Below are 9,154 nucleotides of genomic sequence, written 5' to 3'. Positions count from 1 at the left end.
ATTTATTATTAGTAATAAAGACAGGGGGCAAAATGCAAAAGAAACCCTAAACATAAATATGTGGCTGTTGAGAAGGCATCGATGGTGAGAAAAAAGAAAAGAAGCGTGGTTTTGTTCTCTGTGTCCATTGGAAGAAGGAAGGTGAAGAAAGCATATCTTCTTTTATTGAATCCTACTCAAATCGGCAAGTTTGTTTGGAGCAATCTTGGAGGGTAATTTCTCTAGTTTTTTTTCTTGGTGTGATCATTCAAGAAAGGGGGTTTTCTAGAATTATTATTTGTATTTCTCCATTATTGGTGGTGATCTCAAGTGTGCATTTGCTTGAGAGTTTTTTGTACTTGTTGATTTTAACAGTGGATTTGATTCGGAGTTTGGCCCGTGGTTTTTTCCCTCTGAATAAGAGGGTTTTCCACGTAAATTTTGTGTCTGCTTGATTGATTTCATTTATTGTTCAGTTTAGTACCCAAAATTATTTTATTTATATCAAGAAGCATTTGCTGTGCAAAACTCAACATATAAAGCTTGTACATAGCCTAATAAGAACATGCTGTGCAAAACTCAACACATGGCCGGAGGCTTTATCCTCTCCACCCTGGCTGACTCATGCCTCGGTCGTAAGAACATGCTCCTCCTCTCTTCCCTCACCACCTCCATCTCTTGCATCATTTCTGCTGTCTCACCGAATATTTGGATATATGCTGCATTGAGATTCATTTCCGGCTTCTGTTGGTCCACTGTCAATGGTAACTCTCTTGTATTAGCTACCGAGATGGTGAATAGGAGGTGGCGTGGAGAAGTTGGTGCTATAGGCTATATCTTCTTCTCCTTCGGCTTCTTATCTTTGCCACTAATGGCTTATTTTACACGAGAAAGTTCTTGGCGGAACTTATATCTCTTCATATCGATTCCTTCTTTCTGCTACACTATTTTATTATTTTTTCTTGTTCCAGAGTCTCCTAGATGGCTTTTTGTGCACTAAAGAAGCCATCCAAATACTTAAAAAGATTGGATTGGCAAAAGATGACACCTTAGATTCAAACTTGATGAATCTTAACTTTGCAGCAAAAGAGATTTGCAACATGGGGGCATACTCAAGTTTAAAGATGATGTGGGAGAGGAAATGGGCTTTTTGGAGGTTGTTATTATTAGTGATCTTAGGGTTTGGATGTGAAGTTGCTTACTATGGGATGCCATTAGGAGTGGGGACATTAGGGGTCAATATATACATAAGCATCAGCTTCAATGCGTTTGTTGAGATCCCTGCAGCGTTGATCATCTTCTTTCTTATTGGAAAGATGAAGAGGAAAACATCAGTGTTTGTGTTTTGTATGGTGAGTGCAGCATGCAGTGTTTCATGTGTTTTTCTTAAGATGACAAGTATTAGGACTGCAATGGAGGTCATGGCCTTTTTTTCAACAGTGATGGCATGCAATGTGGTGTATATTTTACTGCATGGAGTTGTTTCCAACTAGTGTGAGGAACACTGCTATGTCCTTCACCAGCCAGGCGGTAGCATTTGGGTGTAGTGTTGCGCCGATGATGGTGGTGGCTGGTAGAGAGGAAGCGTTGTGGTCTTATGGATTGTTTGGACTTATCATTATAGTTTGTGGATTATTTTCTCTTTGTTTGCCGGAGACGAAAGGGAAAAATATTTCTGATACCTTGGAAGAACAAGAGTTTGCAGAGAAACAATTTTTCTGATGTTTTGCCTTTGGGGTTGCATTGGCCTTATATAGATTTCTCATATGGATGAGGTTTGCTACTATAATTTATAAAATTTGTGTTGGGTTTGCCATCAGAGAATGCGGCTATATATATTTACTTTGTTTTCTTGGGATCAAAGACACAAGCCAAACTCTGATATACATTATCTTATAGTGAAATATCAGTGTTGAAAATGACGGGTTGGTTGGATATCTTGTTTTAATTAGAGTTATAAAATAAAGGTTTAATTAGTTTGAGATATTTGGCCAAGTTAATTTATGTAACACATGTTAATTGTCTAAGATGTGTGGTAGGACTTGTGTATCATCATGCGGTTATGCAATTATTGGTTGTCTCTATTTACACATACAAATATATATATATATATATATATATATATATATATATGAATAAGCCATATGACAGAGGTATGCATAAACTAGTAATTATTAACTCAAAATAATTATATTCTCATTTTATATGACCTGAATTTTAAATTCATTTTTTGTCAAAACACAAATATTTTATGACAAGGATTCAATACTAATCAATCAAGAGTTCATTGGTTGCACGTAAGAATTTTGTATTACCAAAGATTAAATAATAATTTTTAAGCTACTTAATTTTTTTTTAATCATGCAATAAAATATTATTTAAAAATAAATAATAAGATAAAAAAATGGTGGGATAGGTGATATGGAGTGAGAAGAAGCTTACTTGTCTATTTTTATTTGAGGATAGATATTTCCGTCTGATTTATAACCCTTTATACCTCTTAAAAAACTGCTTTACTTGATCTCCCAAATTCTCATTTGTTGATTTTAATAACTGCAAAAGGAAATAAAGAATTGATAGCCTATGTCACGTAACTGGGAATATTAGACTGGAGATTTAGAAAAAATATATAAATAAATCATGATTTTATTAGGCTAAAAAGATATGATACAGATTATAAGATAAACAAGATATAGTACAAAAGTGACAATAATAGAAACAACTTGAATAGTGGAAAAGATGGATAGACACTATCAATATGAGGAAAAAAAAATAGATATAAAAGACTACGATGACTATAAAAAAAGGATAAAAAGACTACAATTACTATAGTGAAAGCAGCATCATAGTTTTCTCCAGAGAGAATTAGTAATTAATCATACTTGAATCTTATATTCATTATATATTATATTCTTGTGCTAGATACGATTAGTGGAATAGTTATTGAAAATATGATTTAATATTATATTAGATCACCTAGTGTAACATGTGTTAATTTATGTAACCCATGTTAATTGTCTAAGATGTGTGATAGGACTTGTGTATCATCATGCGGTGATGCAATTATTGGTTGTCTCTATTCACACACACATATATATATATATATATGAATAGGCCATATGCAGAGGTACGCACAAACAAGTAATTATTAATTTAAAATAATTATATTCTCATTTCATTTTATGTGAGCGAAAATTTAAATCCATTTTTTGGTCAAAACACAAACATTTTATGAAAGAGGTTCAATACTAATCAATAAAGAGTTCATTAGTTGTACGTAAAGAATTTTGTATTACCAAAGATTAAATAATAATTTTTAGGGTGCTACTTAAATTTTTTTTTAAATCAAGCAATAAAATATTATTTAAAAATAAATAATAAGATAAGAAAATGGTGAGTTAGGTGATATGGAGTGAGAAGAAGCTCACTTGTCCATTTTTATTTGAGCATAGATATTTCTGTCGGATTTATAGCCGTTTATACCTCTTAAAAAACTACTTTATTTGATCTCCTAAATTCTTATTTGTTGATTTTAATAACTGCGAAACGAAGTAAAGGATTGATAGGCTATGTCATGTAACGGGGAATATTAGGCTAGAGATTTAAAAATTATATATAAATAAATCATGATTTTATTAGGTTAAAAAGATATGATATAGATTATAAGATAAACAAAACATAGTACAAAAGTGACTATAATAGAAACAACTTGAATAGTGGAAAAGATGGATAGACACTATCAATATGAGGAAAAAAATATATAAAAAGACTACGTTGACTATAAAAAATGATAAAAAGACTACAATTACTATAGTGAAAGCAGCCAGGAGGTCGAGGAGCTAACTGTAAGGGTTCTACCTTACACGCTCGGCATAGGGTGGTCCCTGGCCGAGGGAGATGGCTAATGAAGCCAAGGTTGGCCAAATTCCGAGTCCAAATAGGCAATGTCCGTCCAATCATCCAATGCGAGGGTCGAGTCTGCGCATGCCCGAGAATTCTAGCCGGGGGTGCCGGGTGAGCAGGTGAGCGGGCGTGGTGCCACGCATTACCGAGGGCTCACTAGGCAGCGCGCGCGGCATGATGCGCGTGGCTGAGGAATCTTGATCAATGGGCGGGTGATCGTGTGATTACGGTCTGGAGGCCGAGAATTGGCTAAGTATGGGCCAATTAGCCGGATCAGTATAAGCATAGACGGTACGGTCGATCATGAGACTTGTACGGTCGGTCAGCGGATCAGGCGGGCGGAGCGGGGCTCTTAGCCCAGCTGTGAGCGGGATAGCATGTAGGCGCTGGGTCGGTGCCGAGCGCCTTTACCGAGAGGAATGCGCTGTAGGATTTTGGGTGATACCGGGCACTACCGGACGGGACCAAGAGGGAGCGACCGGGCTTGGGGCTGGCGCACTGTGCAGGGGCTGCACTGTAGCAAGGGATATGGATGAGCACTGTTTAGGGTTACTGTAGCACTGAAAGTGAAGTGTGTTTCTTTGGTTGTGCTTCTTGGTGACATGACCATTGGATCAATGGTGGCCCTTAGATTGCTTTCATCCTAACCGTCCATAGGAGTATGGATTGTCTATTTATACCCCTTGTTTACCTTAGAGTCCATAAGAGGGGAGGAAGAGAGCTCTTGGTGAGTTTTCCTCTTGGTTTTGGGGCCTGGTTCCTCTTCATCCTTGGTGGGTGGAGATCTTGGCTTGGCTATCCGGGTTCATGGTGTATCTTGGTTTCTTTCATAGAGAGTTTATGTTTTTCTCTCTAATTCCCTTGTTTGCATGTGTGGTTGCTTGTATCTTGTTCGTTGTAGCTCATCCTTGGCCATAGGCTGGCTCGGCGCCTTGGTGGTGTGACGAGCGCCGCGCGGTGATCGTTGGGGAGATCGGGAAGGCCGTGACACTAACCACCTTGGAGGCATCATAGTTTTCTCCAGAGAGAATTAGTAATTAATCATACTTGAATCTTATATTCATTATATATTATATTCTTGTGCAAGATAGGATTAGTGGAATAGTTATTGAAACTATGCTTTAATATTATATTTGATCAACTAGTGTAACATGTGTAAATTTATGTAACACATGTTAATTGTCTAAGATGTGTGGTAGGACTTGTGTAACATCATGCGGTAATGCAATTATTGGTTGTCTCTATTCACACATACAAATATATATATATAGGGAAAACATCATCTAGGGACGTCCCTAGATTTCAAATCTAGGGATGTTTTTAAATCTAAGCCGTTGGATCATCATCCGATGGTTGATTGATTATATAAACACTGCACACCTTTTTACTGTTCATGATCACTGTACAACACTGTAGAACGCGGTTTCTACTGTTTATAATGATAAGAGCCGTCAGATTTTCATCCGATAGCTACTATGGACATCCCTAGATTTGAAATCTAGGGACGTCCCTAGATGATGGGTTCTCATATATATATATATATATATATGAATAAGCTATATGTCAAAGGTACGCATAAACAAATAATTATTAACTTATTATATTCTCATTTTATGTGAGCTGATATTTAAATCTATTTTCTCGTCAAAACACAACATTTTATGAAAGGGATTCAATACTAATCAATCAAGAGTTCATTGGTTGCACGTAAGCATTTTGTATAACCAAAAATTAAATAATAATTTTTTGAGTGCTACTTAAATTTTTAATCTGGCAATAAAATATTATTTAAAAATAAAAAATAAGATAGGAAAATGGTGGGTTAGGTGATATGGAGAAGAAGCTCTTGTCCATTTTTATTTGAGCATAGATATTTCTGTCTGATTTATAGCCATTTATATCCCTTGAAAAACTGCTTTATTTGATCTACCAAATTCTCATTTGTTGATTTTAATAGCTGCGAAAGGAAGTAAAAGATTGATAGGCTATGTCATGTAGGGGGAATATTAGGCTGGAGATTTAAAAAAATATATAAATAAATTATGGTGTTATTAGACTAAAAAGAAATGATACAGATTATAAGATAAACAAGACATAGTACAAAAATAATAATAATAGAAACAACTTGAATAGTGGAAAAGATGGATAGACACTATAATATGAGGGAAAAAAACAGATATAAAAGACTACGATGACTATAAAAAAGGGATAAAAAGACTACAATTATTATATGTGAAAGCAGCTAGGATGTTAAGGAGCTAACTGTAAGGGTTGGTGCTGAGGCCGTGACACTAACCACCTTGGAGGCATCATAGTTTTCTTAAGAGAGAATTAGTAATTAATCATACTTGAATCTTATATTCATTATATATTATATTCTTGTGCTAGATAGGATTAGTGCAATAGTTATTGAAAACTATGCTTTAATATTATATTAGATCACCTAGAAGAGTGTATCATTTGGGAGTAATTTTTTTACTAAACTTAATATATGCATTCATTTGAAAAAAAAAATCTTAATAAATTATAATTTTTGTATAAATAGAATCATACACAATATGTTAAATTTAGATTGTATTATCAACCATTGAATAGAATGGTATGACACCAAAGTGTAAAAAAGAGGCTATGGGTTCAAATCCCTCCCCGCTAGTACTGTTTACCGTACTGTTCATACACTGTTTATCCGGAATTCTTATATTATTTTTGTAATGTATATATATTGTATATTCAGGCTCTAGTATTGTTTGGTGTTGTTTATATTCATAAAAAAAACAATTATCACCTATTATTAAAAAAAAAAATTAGATTGCATTTATTTTTATGCTATGTTTTGAATATTTTGATTGTCTAGCATTTAAATATTGGGATATGATGGTAAACTTTGATTCAAATTTTGAAATTATGGAATATTGCTTTTGCAAATCCCACTAATCACTAAATTCATAATTGTTAGTTTCATGATGTTTATGGAGGCATTGCTTGTGTTAGTTTTTTTGAAAAAAATTTTTACTTTTTATTTTTTCGAATTAATTACGTCTTCTTCAACAAGACTATGCAATCTAAAATTTAAAGGAATCAAAACTTGCATTGGTTGCCACCATCAAAAGTTCTTTTTGTGTGGACCAGTGAAGGACAATGAAATCTATACATATGTGTATTACCCAGCCATAAACAAAAAGAAAAGAAAAAGATGTGTACATCACCATCAAACATAGCATTAATTTTACGGTTGAGATTTCATGTGAGTCAGTACCACATATTAAAGGTGATTTGTTTAGGGGAAAATTATTTAAAAGTTCATGTGAAGTTTCATTTTTTCTTTGTAGTTCCTCTGATATTTATATTTCTCATGTAGTTCCTCCTTTTTAAACATATTCCTTATAAGTCCCTAGCATTACAGCTGTTAGTCAGTATTTTCTGAAATACCAGAAATGCTCTCGTCCTGCCCAATCACATCACTTTTTTGGGTAGGTAATGGCAGGTGTACTTCGTCTTCTTCTTTATCTCTATTTTTTGTGTCTTGTTCTTCTTCTCCTTGCCAGTGTTTTTCTTCTCCTCGTTCTTGTTATTCTTCTTTGCGGCCTTGTTTCTAAACAGTCGGTGTTCTCCTTGTTCTTGTTCTTCTTTTTTGCGGCCTTTGTTTCTGTCGTTCACATAAACAACGTCTTCATTCAGTTTCGCTTACTTCATCCTTCGGGGTAATTTTTTAAGCTATGGGTTTGTCCAATGTTTACACAGGTGTTAGTCATCATGGAGACATTTTGTGCTGTGGCTCGTTTCAAAGTCGAAGGACGGTTACTCCAATTCAGTGTCCTCACTGCATGGGAGGTTGTCGTGGCCGAGATATATGTGAGCGTTGGTAAGTTCAAGCTTCTCGAGTAATTGTGAAGTTCGTGATACCTGACTCATACGGCACGGTTTGCCCAATTGAGTCAGATGTTGATTTCCAACGCATGTGCCACATTCACCACACTTACAAGAAGAGTGTCGTAGACATCATCGTTGAAGGAGTCAGTGGGGCACCGGAAGCAACCATTAACAGCTCCTTAATTACCAACATTGTAATTCAACGACATACACCACACTTATTATGTCGTTGTGTATTATCTCTAATTTTCCATGTAGTTGTATATGTTTCTGTGTATTACAGTATCTTTCATGTGTATTATATGCATTTCATGTGTATTATATGCATGTCATGAGTATTATATGCGTGTTTTGTTTAATATATTGATTTCGTGTGTATTTATTTGAGTTTCCTGTGTATTATTAGTGACTTGTTTCCAATCTCAGAAAGCCTGAATGTGGATATGGGGATGTTTCTGTCTGAACATCCTCGTGCAGGTGCGCTCAGTATTGCTTCATGTTCACAAACATCTGATGGACCGACATTGCAAGTAGGACAACGGTTCGAGAGTGTGGATAAGTTCAAACATGCCTTGCGCAGCCACGCCATACGACATAATTTCGATTTCACATTCATAAAAAATGACAGACTTCGCTCGACTGTAAGGTGTGCTTCCATGGATTGCCAGTGACATGTCCACGCATCTATAGAGAGAAACGATGAGACATTCCGAGTGAAGGCAATACAAGTGACGCACACTTGCGGTGGGCCATAGGTACGGTAGCCCACCCGAAAGTTAGTAAGAAATGGATCGGCGACCGTATTATGCAGATACTAAAGGAGCGACCATTGTATCGAGCTATCGATATACAGAAAGACATCCTTCGAGAACACGGCGTGCGATTACCATACAAGCGTGCACGGATGGATAGTGAGGTGAACAGCTACGATTTGTTGTTGTGGTACGCCAATAAGGTGGCGGAGATGAATCCCAGAAGCATTGTGGCAGTTGAGAAGGACGGAGAGCCATTCAAACATGCTTTCTTCTCTTTCCGCATGTCTTTGGTTGGTTTCAAAAAAGCATGCAGATGATTGCCATTTGTTGACGGAACTCATTTGCTTAGCAAGTACGGCGGAATTCTATTGGGGGCAACCGGCAATGACGAGAATGAGGGTATCTTCTATATGGCATTTGTTATTGTCGATAATGAAACTAACGACAATTGGACTTGGTTTCTCGCCACACTTGGTGAGGCAATATACGGTGAATATGACTATTGCAAAATTATTACTTTCGTCTCGGATTGGTCGAAGGGCCTTATAAACTCGATCGCGAGAGTGTTCCCGTCATCGCCACATGGTTATTGCCTCCGACATTTGGAGGCAAACTTCATGAAAGTGAAAGCTAAACTTGGCAAAACA

This window comes from Dioscorea cayenensis, chromosome 8 (genome assembly GCF_009730915.1).
Source record: "Dioscorea cayenensis subsp. rotundata cultivar TDr96_F1 chromosome 8, TDr96_F1_v2_PseudoChromosome.rev07_lg8_w22 25.fasta, whole genome shotgun sequence".
Taxonomy (NCBI): domain Eukaryota; kingdom Viridiplantae; phylum Streptophyta; class Magnoliopsida; order Dioscoreales; family Dioscoreaceae; genus Dioscorea; species Dioscorea cayenensis.
This window is presented reverse-complemented; position numbering follows the sequence as displayed.